Source organism: Epinephelus fuscoguttatus, linkage group LG5 (genome assembly GCF_011397635.1).
Source record: "Epinephelus fuscoguttatus linkage group LG5, E.fuscoguttatus.final_Chr_v1".
NCBI lineage: Eukaryota > Metazoa > Chordata > Actinopteri > Perciformes > Serranidae > Epinephelus > Epinephelus fuscoguttatus.
The window spans coordinates 21,316,234-21,331,281 of NC_064756.1; the positions used below are offsets into that span (position 1 = coordinate 21,316,234).

At 41.9% G+C, this 15,048-nt stretch overlaps 1 protein-coding gene across 3 annotated transcripts in view; it reads right to left on the bottom strand.

Annotated features, from left to right (window-relative positions):
- The window catches only part of grik4 (glutamate receptor, ionotropic, kainate 4), a 421,740-nt gene that overhangs the window by 312,316 nt on the left and 94,376 nt on the right, over window positions 1–15,048 (bottom strand). For all 3 annotated transcript variants that reach the window (XM_049576055.1, XM_049576053.1, XM_049576054.1), the window contains one exon: window positions 184–366. The gene's annotated coding sequence lies outside the window, so the exon portion shown is untranslated. The remainder of the gene's footprint in view (window positions 1–183; window positions 367–15,048) is intronic.

Below are 15,048 nucleotides of genomic sequence, written 5' to 3' on the forward strand. Positions count from 1 at the left end.
GTCTCTGCATTACTCCCTTTAGCCCCTCTTACATCAATAGATGGAGGTTTATGGACATGACGGACCAAAACTCATTGTGATTCATTATGGCCGCTCTCTCGCCTTCGCTCTCCTTCACTCTCTCCATGCAGTCATTGAACAGGACGGGCGAGTGGCGGCTGATTACCAAACATCTTCTCCTACCTTTGATCTCCTGAGGTGTGGGGCTCTAATCCATCTTCTGATCTGGTTGGTTGTGGTAGCCACTTAGCTTCTCCTCGTCTCACATACACATATATAGTGTGTGTGCCCCCGGCTCTCGCACAAGTGTGTATATGTACACACACACAGTTTGGGCTTTGAAAGCCACGCTGCTGCGTATACACACTGTAAGAGAAAAAGACAGAAAGGGATTTCTGAGTCAGAAAACACAAAAGAGGATGAATATGATGTTTTGAGGCACAGAGCGTAGACATTTTATTGAGGACTGCAATTAGTTTCACAATGTACAGGGTTTTTTATTTATCCTGAGACGTACAGACATTTTATTGTTGTAGATCTCCCTATGGGAGCGGACTGAAAATCAAGATACATAAAGGCACGATTTGTCCTGCTTACTCAGGGTAAACTATACATTGTCAAAGGCAACTTTAGAACAATGGTATTGCATTAAAAATCAAATTCACGGTCAGGTATAAGCTTCAGCACTCCTATTACTAATGCTGAGGACAGCCATTTAAACACCATACAGCACGTTTGGAATCTGCTCTGTAAACGGCAGTTTCAAAGTTCACAGTCCTGTTTTGCTGATGGTCTTGTTTTACTGTTTGTCCCTTACTCAGCTAGATACCCTTCCTCTTAATATAGCGCATTCAACATTTTTCATACTGTCACTACACATACTTTAAACAGCTCCTGAAACTCATCAGCATTCACAACAAGGCCCAGCACACAATATTGCAAGACAATTTCCACGGTGAATGAGAAAGTAAATGTCACTTACAAGATGAGCATTAATCTCATGTCATTGCATTTTAATGGCACCCTTAGTCAAAGGAGAATTAAACTTTTCCCCAGAGATCAACCTAATCACTTAGCACTGTGGTGAAATCGCCATCCCACGTCACAGCAGGTGCACAACCTGCCAACTGTCAGCACATACGAACTGCACACATGCTGTATGTTGAACACATGTACACATACACATGCACCAGTGACCTTGATGAAGGGATAGCTTGAATTTTTTTTGAAGAACGAGGTACTCATCCAAAAGCAGCTTCTCCTAACTACTGTCATGCAATCTAAATTATCAACTCTACAACTTGATGTTCAAAGATTAGGTAGAGGTTGGACTTTTAAGCTTCTGTGTGTATGATTTCTAACTTCCTGACTTCCAGTGAAGGTATCAAAAATGATTATTTGATGAGTGTGGCATGCTGCTAAACCCCTTGTCCCACTAATCCCACCTGCGGACACCACTGGTGTTGGTATGCTCCATCAGAAATGCATGCCCGATGGTCAAAGAACCACTAGCCCCTTTTACACTGCCAGATTTTCGGCGAATGTTGGGCCGTTTAGCCGGCAAGGTGCGTTCGTTTAGACACACAGAGCCAGATTGGCGAGTTGATCCGAGGTGCCCAATTTTCCGCCTCGTAGGAGTAAACATATTGGCGGAAGCTTTTTGGTTTAAAAAGAACGAGGCGCCCTTCCGCCACGGGAGGGGCTGTTGAAGACTTGTGGGAAGAGCTGTTGATGACGGCAAGAATGAGCAGCTAGTAGCGAGAGGGAAACGCAAACCTGAAAGACACTGTAAAGATGAGCAACTGGTGAGACAAGGAATTGCGCGCCCTCCTTGTCCTCGCAAACGAAGAGACCATTAACCATCAAGTGACGGGAACGGTGAAGGACGGGACAACTTATGAGAGAATCGCCGAAGGACTGACCAGCCGTGGCTTCCCTCAGAGTACGTCACTGTTTACGTCACACGCTGAACTACATGTTTTGTTACTTGCCCACGCCCCCCATTGCCCTGAAGAAGGCGCATTCTGTATAAACAAAAGATTTTGTTTTTATCCTACCAATGCTGAATGAAGACTGACTGGGCTTTCCTGCAAATCTGCAAAATTCCTATTTAAAAAGGGGTACTGAAACCTCCTCCTCTCACACCTTTTCAGCGTTAGAATTGTCCGGGGGAGGGACTCTTTTCAACGGCATAAACTGAATAAAGGACTGTCCTTGAGGTAAGACTAACAGTAAAGTGTGCGTCGTTATCCCTGTGTTCCCTCCACCTCCACCGTCCTACCCTATTCAGACCGACACTGTGACGTGGGTCAAAACTGTGTCTGTGGTCTGAATGACTCAAAAAACTTTAGCCGACTTTCCCTCACGACTCTACTCTTGTCCAGGGTTGTACGTGGGTTGTAGGCTGCCCAGCTTTTGTGAACTGGCATTTCTATCAGGGATGGAGATTAAATGATACTGATGTAAAAAACACCATTTGAATGAGTCTTCAAAAAGGGAGTGAGAAAGAAGGAAGAAAGAAGAGAGAAAGATGAAGAGGGACTAATAGAAAGCATGTGTGGGCAAGTGAAGGTGAAAAGGGGAAAGTGCTGACTTTTATTGGTAATAATTTGATGTAATTCTTTGGTTTAGCAGAGCAGTGTGGTGCACTAGATTGTACACTCAAGTCCCTGCTAATGGTGACAACCAGAGATTACCTGTGACAGCTGTTGCATACAAATGAGTCCAAACACGTCTCCGATATGAAAGGGGTATAAGAATGAAAGGACTGCACCATATTTCACAGGGATTCATTTTCATTTTGTACAAACAACATGTGCTATCAGAACAATTTGATAGATGTTATAATCACATCGTGGCTTTCAACCATCTAAGAAACTGATTACATAAAGTATGTACTTTAGGAACGCTAAATAATAGATAAATATTCCCGGCATCCTTGCAGCAGATGAATCACAGTTTCATCGCTATTTACATCTCATATTGAGCCATCTTGGCAAACCACATGCTATTATATTGTCAATAAACAATGGTTTAGTTCTGGTGGTTTGTCTTTACAGTTTTTATCTCATTATATTTGCTTGACTTCTCCGTCGACACACTGTAAAACAGATTTATACTGCTTCATGATTGTACCAGGAAAACAGAGACACTGCTAGCACTGCTACTTTATCAACTTAAATTTGTCTTGAACGTCCTCCAATGGCTCAAGTACATTTACAGAGATGAATCAATTGTTGCATTCAAAGCACTTTTTTATTCAGTCTGGGAATCCACCCGTCCGTAATTACTGGCAATGAGAATGTATGTATCCAGCTCGGGACCATTTACAGTAGGCAGAGAATAAAAGGTTAGATCAAATGAATATGTGGAGCTCTTGGAGGAGGTGTGGGATAAATAATAACGGGGAAACTTTTGATGTGCTGACATACGTTACGTTTCAGCAGAGAGGATATTGTTGCTGAAGCCTGCCTTGCTCGCCGACACATCTCCCCTCCGTCTTTTTTTTCCATTCCTCTTTCTTCCTTACAACTCCAGGCTGCTGTATACAAGCCAAAGGTACAAATTCTATTTCCTGTCAAACACTGCCCAGAGGACTCAAATCCCTACTGTACTGCCTGGCCTTACCATTAAAGAAGCACTGCGACTCTTACATCTTTTAAGCAGCGACATTTCATGGCAAGCCTGAAATACAGACTCAACCATCTTATAAATAGTGCGGTTGCTCTTAAATGTCATCATGTGGAGCTATTCCAACTCATATAGACTCTGATTTTAAGACAGAGAATGCAACAAAGACAATCATAGTCCGAGTAGTGTATACATGGAGGTAGAGATGCCCGCAATGCTGCTTAGTTTCTGGGCCGTCTATCTGTTTTAGGACAAAATGGTATGTTCAATTAAGTGTATTCAAGATGGTTTGCAAAATCTAATGACTGAATCCTACGTGCTGAACATGCTTGCAAATAGCTTCAAGACAACATGTGAATGTAATTACGCATCGAAAGAGAAATAAGCAATCATGTTTTGGTTGAAAATATGTGCTATTGGTATGCCTGTGATGCAGTGAGGAAAAAAACAGCATTGACTAGCTGCAAGGCACATTTTAAAATATACACAACTACCACACTGCAAAAGCTACATTATGAAAAGACCTTATGAAATTATTCTCATGTATTTTGGACCATCTGCACCGAGAAATTATTACCCTTAGGCTTCAATTTTTCTGCAAACTCACATTCTCAACAGGAATTTGGTTTGTAGTAATTGTAAAAATAAAGGTCAGACGAGGCTTTATGCTGAGAGAATAGGAAGCATTAACCCTTTACCGGTCATTGTAAACACAGAACTTATGACAAGGGCATACATAGTGTTAACTTAGCAAGTTGTGCAAACAACTTACTGAAATATCATTAACACAACAGTGTGTGTTTAAAGGTGAAGTCCAGCTAATGGTCATTAATCAGTAGCTCTGCTGCTGTTAGGTTTTTGCGGTTCTTGTTTGTTAGCATGACAACTTAAAAATGTTTAAGCCAATTTGAATGATGGCGACAGGTCTGGTCAGTGGACCAGGATCCACTTTCAAATGATCTGGCACAAGTGTCCTGTGTTTGTATATGTATACAGTATATGTATACAGTATATCTCGTTTGTTGCGGACCTGAATCCTGATGCATATTAGCATTTCAGAAACATTCTATTGCATAATATATATCAGGCCTATAAATTATCGGCCAGTAATGGGACATTTTAACTATTATGCATTATTCCGATAATTAAAGTTATAGCCCATAAATAGCGCCGATAAACAGGAAGCCAGACTACTTTCATTGACTACACAGCTGACACAGTGTGTGGCGGTGCATGCACCTTTGAACTTGGTTTATGAGTCGCCAATAAACACAGAGGAGAAGAACAACTGCAGCACACTGTCTAGAGGGCAAAACATGTTGCAGTGTGGACGTCTTTCACAGTTCCATTGGAAGACAACAGGATTGCGCCAAGGGTCTGATCTCCGACCGCCCGACACCTCACCAACAGGTTAGACAAAGTCCTGAAGAACCGTCTCCTGAGTGTTAGCACGAGCCAATTAGCAGCAGCGGTTTACATCCAACACCAAGCTTTTAAAAGGCTCAACTTCTGCTGCTGATGCTTCTGATGCTACAATTAGTGGTAATTTGTATCGTTACCTGGAAACCCAGTCTGGAGCATATCTCTCTCTCTCTCTCTCTCTCTCTCCCTGCGCGTGTGTGTAAGACACAGCCATGTGTTTGTCTGAACTGAGTGTTAATGTGTGCGGTGAATCAACAGCGCATCACAATTCTATTTGGTAGTTGGAGGCTAGTCTATCGTAGGATGGTGAGATGGTGTTGATAAAAATGCAGTGAAACAATATAAATATTTCATACACCAGATGTAACATGGACCTGCCGATGTTCACATGAGTCAGCTGTCAGTGTTTGTCTCTGTTAGTAGAGACTGCAGTGTAGTTTATGTACTGTACTGATACACCAGAGAATAACACAGTAACACTGGGCTTCATAATTTCCCCCTCTCTTACCGTTAACTATAAATTTAATACTGATTAAAAGTCATTTTACTTTTGCATCCCTGTATTCATTATGTTCATCTGTAGTGTAGGGTTTCATGGGGGCAGGGGCTTTGAGGATAGGCCGTTTGACAATACCCCAGAAAATCTTCCTCATTTTCACAGCCTCATGTCGGCAGGTATGGAAGGGTCTGAACTGTTACTTGTTTTTGTTGTGTTAACAATCAGTTTGACTTGGTTGGGTCAGGGCTATGGAATATTAAATCAGCCACATTTCCTCACTACATCTTAGCCTCAGGTGTACATAACCTACAGGTTATACACTTGTTTTTAAAAAACAAACATGTAAAATTATCACTTATCGTATCAGTTATCGGCCATGAGAAGTAGGTAATTATCGGTTAGCGGTATCGGTTGAAAAAATCCATATCGGAGCATCCCTAATTTTCTTACTATTAATAGTATAACATATTGGAGGACTGGGCTGCCTCAGCGGAGATATGCACACTCTCAAAGCTTTGCTCTCAGTTTTGCTGGAAGAAAAAGTACAACTCAAATGTAGCCAGTATGCGTTGTTGTATAGCTGCAAAACAAGTGTTAAAGCTGATCTGACATAATGTCCTCCAGGATACTGATACCACCTCAGGCTGCTCTCCATCTTTCCAGGAAACTGGTAAGAAAAAAAATAATATTATATACAGTATATTAGTAATATGCCTCCACTGAAAACATTTTCTAATCATCAGTTAAAATTGAGACCTTATTCTCCTGTGTGCTGGTTTTCAGTCATTGAGCCACTGAGGCTGTGTGTGTACAGTGTGTGCTTGTGCTGTATGTATATTTGTGCTTGTATACATGTGCGTATATGCGCATGCAAATTAAAAGTGCACTCATAAATTTAGCTGCCGTGACTAAAATCCATCAGCCTTTGGATTGGATGGATTTTTCATTTGACTTTTCTATTGGATTGCCTCTGTAAAAGAGAGTGAGGGGGAACAAACAGTCTCCTAAAGCAACATGATAAAACGCTGTCCTGAAGCAGATTTATGTTGATTTACCTTTAAACATGTGTTGTTCTGTTGTGAGCACTGCAACAGTACATGACATATGCAGATTGATATTTCACCATGAAATCAATGGGTTATGGAAAGGGCAGGAGAGTGGTATGGATTTTTCTGTTTTTGCTTTGGCATGACCATCAATCCCTATAGGTAACCTGGGAAAAGGGACAAACGGGGGCGAATGAGTGAGACGGCTGCTGAGAGCTTCTGCAGCAGAGGTGACGGGTTGGGAAGGTTTTGATTTATTTGCCCTTTATAGTGCAGTATTGCAACCCACCAATCCAAGGCATATTCAGTAGGAAATATATTTGCCATTACTGCAACTACAAGGGAAAAATCCACCTGGAAGATTTTACTACTCATCCAGTAGAAGCTTCAAGTGTCCTCTGAGGGGATCTAAATATATTACATTTGGCAGGCACACATTACCACAGATTCCAAACGTAGAGTTATGATGTTCACAGTTTGAGCCTTGAAGCTACAGATCATCACTACCGTGTGTCTACCATGTCAGCCACAGAACTGTCCAATATTGCACTTACAGTAAATACTGATTTAGGATGAAGGTCAGATGAGCGACTGTAATAAAAGAACATATACCTGTCTGGTCTTGACTACATCACACTTGACACGTTATCTAGTTTCAGCTCGGTTGTGAGTAAAGTGATAATCATTGGGTTTTGATGGCTGGGGAAAAAAAACATCACTTTTAGCTTGAGGAAAACTGTGATGGAGATTGTTTACTATTGTTTTGACATTTGATAGTGTAAACAAGACAATCATCAAAGTAACAGAAAAGGAAATCTCATCAGTCAAAGCCCTAATTGTTTTGAGGTTGGTTTTTCATTCTTGCATTTGGTGAAGTGAATAGAACAATCTCATGACACTAAGGAACAGCAACGAAGGTTATGATAGTGTAACCCTAGTTCTATTAGCACAGGCTACGCCTTCTGCTAGAGTCTATGGGCAAAACAATCAGGAGCATGCATTTGCCTACTGATATCTGCATAAATGTAGCCACCCAATCAATACGTACCTACCAAACTATGTGTGGAGCCCACAGTACATAGCAGAGCTGTGTGACAGCCTGAGCATCCTACACATGCTTCACCGAGTGGCGAAGGAGGAACAGGGCCCCTAGTTAAAGGGCTCCGCCTGTACTATTAGAACAAGGATTACAATATTGTAACCTTCATGCTATCAGACACAGGCTCCGCCCACTACTCGACTTGAGTAGAGTGGGTGGAGCCAAATTAATGAATGCCCTGTCACGGCTAACATCAACCCAGCCACACTGAAATCAGCATGAAAGATGTTAAAAGGGTGTGTGCAGGTCTACAATAGAGATTTTACCCCTTTTCAAAGGTCAAATTTGCAGTAAACTTGCGATAATTGGACAAAACTGCAAGGTAGCACAGAATTCATGGGGATCGGCTGACTTTGTGTTAATTGTTACAATTGCAGCATTGCAAAATCCTGGAGGAACTGTAAAGTGTCACAAGTGTCCACAAGAGGGCACTGCTCTGGAACACATCGCAGATTGAATTCAACTAACTGAAAACATTTCTGATCATGCATAAATCTCACCACTGTTTGGCTTATTGTCCACACAAACGTTAACTTCACCACCTCTGATGAAGTGCACCTCATAGCTGCACACCCAAGCTTTTCACAGGGAAGCATCATGGAGTAGGCAGACAGTTACAAAAAAAGCAAAGTTCTGTATAAGCGACGGGGGACGCAAAGACAGTGACACAGAGCTAGCAGTCAGAGGAACGAAGTCCCAATGCAATCCAAAGATTTTACAAAATAACTGGGATCTAGAGTAGCCTATAGACTGTAAGGAAATGCTAAAAGATGCACACATGACTTGAAGCAACCTATTTTATGATGACTTTATTCTCAAAATATTGCGACTCTCTGTCTTGAAATATTCTGACTAAATTATTTTTTTAACCATCGCAGTTGACAGATTAGAAATCTGCCGCTAATTTGCAGCAGTGTTAGAGCAGCTTTTGCTGTGTTTTCTGTCCCAGCAGCAGCAGCCAGCTGTCACAGTGCTCCTTCTTCTTTTTGTTTAATGGCAGATTTCAGGCATTGCTTTTGAGATTTCATACGTAACAGTGTAAAGACCTGTTAATTAATACTTCCAGCCCATATAACATGACTCCACCCACAGCCCCACCTACATTAATAAAAAAACTGCTGAGATAGTGGAGTCTCCTCACCCTGGACGATAAACTGAGCATTTACAAACACTGCTAATAAAGACTCTCTGAGTGCCATTCGTAAATTCAAAGCACTTCCTGTTGCTTCCCACCTTCTGTTGCTGCTCCACAACAGTTTAATTCAACCCATTCTTCTCCCTGTTGTCTCCCCATGTTAACTGCCTCTAGTTGGAACAACTCATACTCATCATCACACACAATGTCTCCAGAATTATTGGCCTCCCCATCCCCAACCTATCAGACCTCAAAAGCAGAGCCATCACACACAGAGCACACATCATAGCCCACGACCCCATGGCACCCCCTCAACCCATTTTTCACACTGCGTCCATCTGGTCATAGATACAGAACCCTGGCCTGGAAGGGGGCACTCAATGGTTTGAGTTTTGTCGCCTCTGCCACAGCATCACTCTCCAAAACACACAAGTAATGGTCATTTGTGTAGGTGCTATGTGTATATCTCTGTACAGACTGTCATCAAACACATTTCCTTGTAAAGAGACAATCCATCTATCAGACTGCCCCCTACCTTACCAGAGACATTCTTGTGTCATTCACGTTCCAGTGGTTCTTTAAAATGAAAAGTCCCCTGCTGCTTTCATGTTTTTATTGCCGGGGACAAATGCACGTGTTCTAACTATTAACAGGGATGTGTCTCTGGTGTCCCCCCGTAACCTATGCCAATAATTGAATTTGAAGAAGAGAACTTAGAGAATGATGCATTTCTTGTTTTCTAATGTTAATATGTGAGGGTGTCTTGGTCTGTCAGTCAGCTTGTGTTAAGACCTGCCATCCCTCTGCTGCTGTTCTTAATACTGAACCCTTTGCCTCCAGTTATGAAGGAATACAGCTTCCTATCAGTCTGTGACGTGACCCCAATTGGAGAGCCATATTCAATGCAACACACAGGAGAGATGAGAGGAAGCAGTGAGCTGCCCAGGCAGGCTGCAGGGGACCGATAAAGCTTTTAGAATTCACGAGCTGTCATCACACCATCCCTGATACTAAACCACCTCGCCCCTCCCCCATCAACCCCAGGTGGCAAAAGGGACATTGGGTGAGGAGTTGTGTACAATGCCGCCACAAATATGCATGCACGAGGAAACAAATCCTCACCATTTTCTCCACCAACCCACACAGAAGTTGGTGGATATTAAATATGATTTTTCATACAGGCAAACAGATTTAATCAAAACAAAGCCCTAATCCCTTTTGTTTATTACTCAAGCTGCAGGAAGATTTTTTGTTGACATTTTCACTGACAAATTTCAGTATTTTTGTTGAAAACCAACACTGGAAAAAAAACAGCATTGAGCTAAAAATGGTCACAACCACATTTTCAGGGGACAGAAAAAGTGCACAGAGATTGCAACAAAGAAAGATCGTGAACAGGTACGGGAAGAAAAAGCTATAAAAAAGGCAGACGGCAACACAGTACAAATGGAAAGTGGGTGACGGACAGCAGGTAAAACTAAAAATGGAAGCAGTTTCAGATGGTTGAGAGGAAATGTTTTCATGATCAACTATGCCACGTTAGGAACTTCATTTCAGCAAGATACACCTGTCCTTTTGTGACAAGTGTGACCTTACTAGTCATGTGATGGTGTACTTTGATGGTCAGATTTTTAATGGGCTATACGCAGAATTAATTACGCATTTCCCAATAGATACATTAAAACCATTTTGGGAACAATCCAGTCTTGACAATAAAAGAATCATGCATGTGGATTACCACTACGGAGGTTTCTAACGACTTATTTTCCGGATGTTTAAATGGGAGTTTAAACTTAGACTAGTCCACTACTAAAATATTGTGTATATGAGCCATTTGACGAAATCAAATTGCCGCTGCAACTGCATAGCAAACAGCCTATACTGTATGGTAAAAAAACAAAAAACATCGTCATCAGAATGTGTAGTCATATGTCGTCTTAGTGTGTACATTGATAAAATAATAAGAAAAATATAAAAACTAAGCTAAACTGGCTAATATTTCTGGTGCCAACTAGCAAGGGTTGCAACGTTTAATCAACTAGTTGACTAATCACGCACATCCTTAGTTGACACACACACTGGGCTTAGAAAGCTCAAAGAAGCCTTGAAGCACAAAGTAAAACAGCAACCTAATTAGCTGATTCACTAACATGTTTCACAGCTGCACGACCTTGTAAAAGCTAAATATTTTGGTTACAAGCTACACATCAGCAGGCTTCTTAACCGTCTCTGATCATACGTCAGGACCTTGCAATAAAATGACAGTAACCAATCTGAATGTAGCAGCTGCCCGTGATGGACTGTGAATGAAAAAAAAAAGGTGACAGAAAGATAAAATGCATGGGCAGACAAGCAATGCATGAGTGTGGGGGAGAGAAACACGGCGAGATTGAAGGTAGAGATGTGAGACTGAAAGAGACAGAGAAAGAAGAGGATGAACTGGAAGAGAGAATAGAGAAGTAGCAGCAGGAGGGGGAGGGCATATTAGGAGCTGGAGAAGTTGAGTAAGTGGCGGACTGCCACGTTGGGCATTGCAGGACAGAACAGACTCATTTAGGCGTCTGCAGTCGACGCTGCTGAATGGCAATAGTGCTTCCTCTGCTGCTGGTTTCAGGGACGTGCCTGGAGTGTAGAGTAGCCTTCTTCCTGTGGCCTGGGGCCTTAAATCAGTTCTGCACTAGACACACCAACGGGCAGCTGCACACACACTCTCTCCCACTGTCTCTCTCTCTCTCTCATGGCCAACAGAGATGCCCCATTTGCTCACTGTGACCCCAGGGTGAGACTTAAGAAGACGATATTGACCTTGAACTTGACAACATTCAAGAGAGGAATAAAATGTGTAAACAGATTGGGTAACAGCACGGCGTGGAGAGGTTACCAGCAACTTGGTAGCCCTAGAGAGACATCTAGATATGACAGCGCTGAAGATAAGTTAGGAGGTTTCTCACAAAGGTCTAACTGATGCAACACTATAGAGATTCAAGGAACTGATGAGGTAGACCTGAGGTGTACTGTCCCGCCAGAAGGGATGGATTTCAGAGTGATTTATTCGATCCAGGCAACACGTGAGCACTACTGAGCATTAGCGAAGGCAGGCATCCACACTGCTGGTGTGTCCTTGCCTCAATCCCCTAGGTGGTCAGAATTATGAAAGCAACATGACTTTGAATCCTGTTGGGTTTTAACCTTACCTGAGGATGCCATGTGTTCGTGTCTCCTCCAGTTGTTCATGCTCATTTATAATGTATGATCTGGAGTACAATATTCCTCCCTGAGGGTACACAGGTATATGCATAATTTACTACAGATTACATGAAAGCAGGCGTCACACAGCACTACCTCTGGAGTAATGCGGTTTGTAAGGAATCCTGCTGGTGACAATCTGAGACTGGATACTTTAATATTTCAACAAGATTCAAATTCCTCCCTTATATCCATCACTGAGACGAGAACATAGACAGCCGAGCTATGACCACCACTGAAAACCAATCTTATTTTGGCAAACTAGAAAGAGACCTTTATTCTGTTCAGACAAATAAAGGCCCCGTCTTCAGAAATGGGATGACAATCTCTCTCCTGTCAATATGTCACATCAGCTTAGGGTTTAGCTTGACAGAGTTTTTACTCTCCTTTGCATCCAAAATGTCTCTGACCTGGGTGAATGTACTGTATTTCTGGAATCTCCCCTGGGACAATACGTCTGCAGAAGGAAACACAAGCCATCGACATCATAAAAAATCTTCTCTGACAGTGGTTTTACTTATGACGTATGTTATTCACTACCACAGCACAGCATCCATCATATGCAACGTATTCTTAACAACGACAAGGCAAAGGTAAAAAAAATTGAAGCCCTGTTTTGTTTTATAGCCCTCTATTGACTAGTAAGAATTTTCTATTTCATATCTCCCAAAGTTGATGTTGTGAAGTGTTTTATTTGCCCTTTTGTGATCTAGACCAAGACTCAATCCTAATACACCCCTTACCCTGTCACTCAGGTCTTACCTCTTTGTTTTGCGTGTTCATGTATAGGGGTACGGTGTCCTGATGTTTGTTGGGATAAAGGGGCAGGATGAAATGTACAGGCTACGTGGCCCTCTAAATGGAGACTTTTAAGAGGCACGTTTCAGACCAACTGTTAGAAGTAATCATTGGCAAGATGTCTGTTTAAGAAACAAAACGAACCCAAAAATGTTCTTTGTTCATTTCTGTGTTTTAGATTTTAAACTAGTCCATACCCACTGAGTGCACAGTTGCTCACGTACAGTTTCACATGGTGTGTGTTTGGGATGCAGGTCATAGGAAATTGAACCCATTAAGAAGAGCAATGTGTTCAGACAGAGTTTTTGTGAATTTGATAGTACGATTGCTTTATTGAAAGTACAGTAGTACCATTGCCAATAGTGGGATAGTTAGTGGGCTAAAACTGTACATTAAGGTAGCACGTTGAAAGGCAGATAGTTAAAGTGTTTATATGTTGTATTGAATTAAAATTGGGTGCACTGGTAGAATGACTGACTGACTGACTGCTTCACACACTGACAGTTTCCATGATTATGTACAGCATACCATACCATGAAATTAGAAAAAAGACAACAACATTGGGCCACAGCGGGAGCCACAGCGATCAGTCGCATTTTAGCCATTTTTAAGCATTTTTCTGTTGTTATAGCGCCACCCAGTTGCCAATTAGAGTTAAATTTCTCCAGTCACCTTGAGGCGTCCTGTTCTACATATCTACCAAGTTTAGTAAAAATCGATATGGAGGTTAGGCCTAGATAAGAAATTAGCTCTCTGGTGCCCCCATTTTGTTTGATGGGGTCAATAATGGAGGGGTCCCCTCAGATTATGTGTGGTCATATGCCTACAAAGTTGCGAGGTGATCGGTGAAACCCTTGAGATGTTATACATCTTTATGTGATGAGCCACGCCCTCCGCAATATTCATTGCCTTATAGAAGCTCAGTTTTAGTAAGTTTTCCAACTTTTGCCAAGAGGGAACTTTAGATATTGGTCCCTACATTATGTTCACAGAGTTTCATGCAGATCGGTCAAACTTCCTAGGAAGAGATCGATTTTAAGTGTTTTTCAAAAAATTCAAAATGGCAAAAAATCTATATAACCGGAAGTTATGGGTTCTGAGACAAATTTGTTCCTCATGAGGAGAGGCATCTCTGTGCAAAGTTTCATGTCTCTACAACATACGGGGCATGAGATATGCCCATTCAAAGTTTGCAATTTCAATCGGTTGCTATAGCGCCCCCCTTTGACCAATTGATGTAATATTGCTTCATTCACATCCTCCCATGACCCTCTACCACTGTGCCAAATTTCACATGGATTGACCAAGTCAGTGAGGAGCAAAACATGGAAGAGACACACAGACACACCCACAGACAGTTTTCGTCATTATATAGTAAGATTACATTAACAATTGAATTAGCATAACAAAAAAAAAAAATCACTAGTGGTAGACTATGCTGATGTCTCTGTAGCTAACTAGCTAGCAAGCTAACATTACATTGCTTTTGCCGACAGTCCCACATTGACATATTGCCCATATTGCACATCCCCACCCCCCCTTTGATGGCCTATGACACGTGAAATTTAACTAAGGTTCAGCAGTGAAGTTGCTGCACATGTTACCACTCCTCTAACGTTAGTGTAGTCCAAGTGGCATCCTCCCAGACTAATAAAATGAAGCCAATGCAGAGGTGCTCCAAAACAGAGTAAATCACCATTGACTCCCATATCAAAATGCCGAATGTTACAGCAGAAATAAAAAACAACAGTTTTCATCTCTGTAGCTAATTTCAACATTAAAGACAACTGTACCAATAACCCACCCATTTACATTCTATTAAGGCTTATGCATACAGAAGGGCAGGTGAACTTGAGGGAGAAGTTGTCTACGAGGCATCACGACACTCTGTGAGTCAGATCCACCCTTCTTTTAGTCATGGCTCTACCCTCTCACTCAAATATGGTCCCTTCTGGCACCAAGAAATCAAGCTGGCGAAGGTCGAAATGCTGAACTCGAGGCTACAAAATGGCAGTCCACAAACCAGTGGGTGACGTCATGGTAGCTACGTCCATTATTCATACAGTCTATGGTGTAGACTGGCAGGGTAGGAGCATGGGTTGCTAACATTAGCCTACAGAGCTACGCTAATCACCTGGTAATGAAGCAGTGGTGGTTTTTATTTGATGACTCG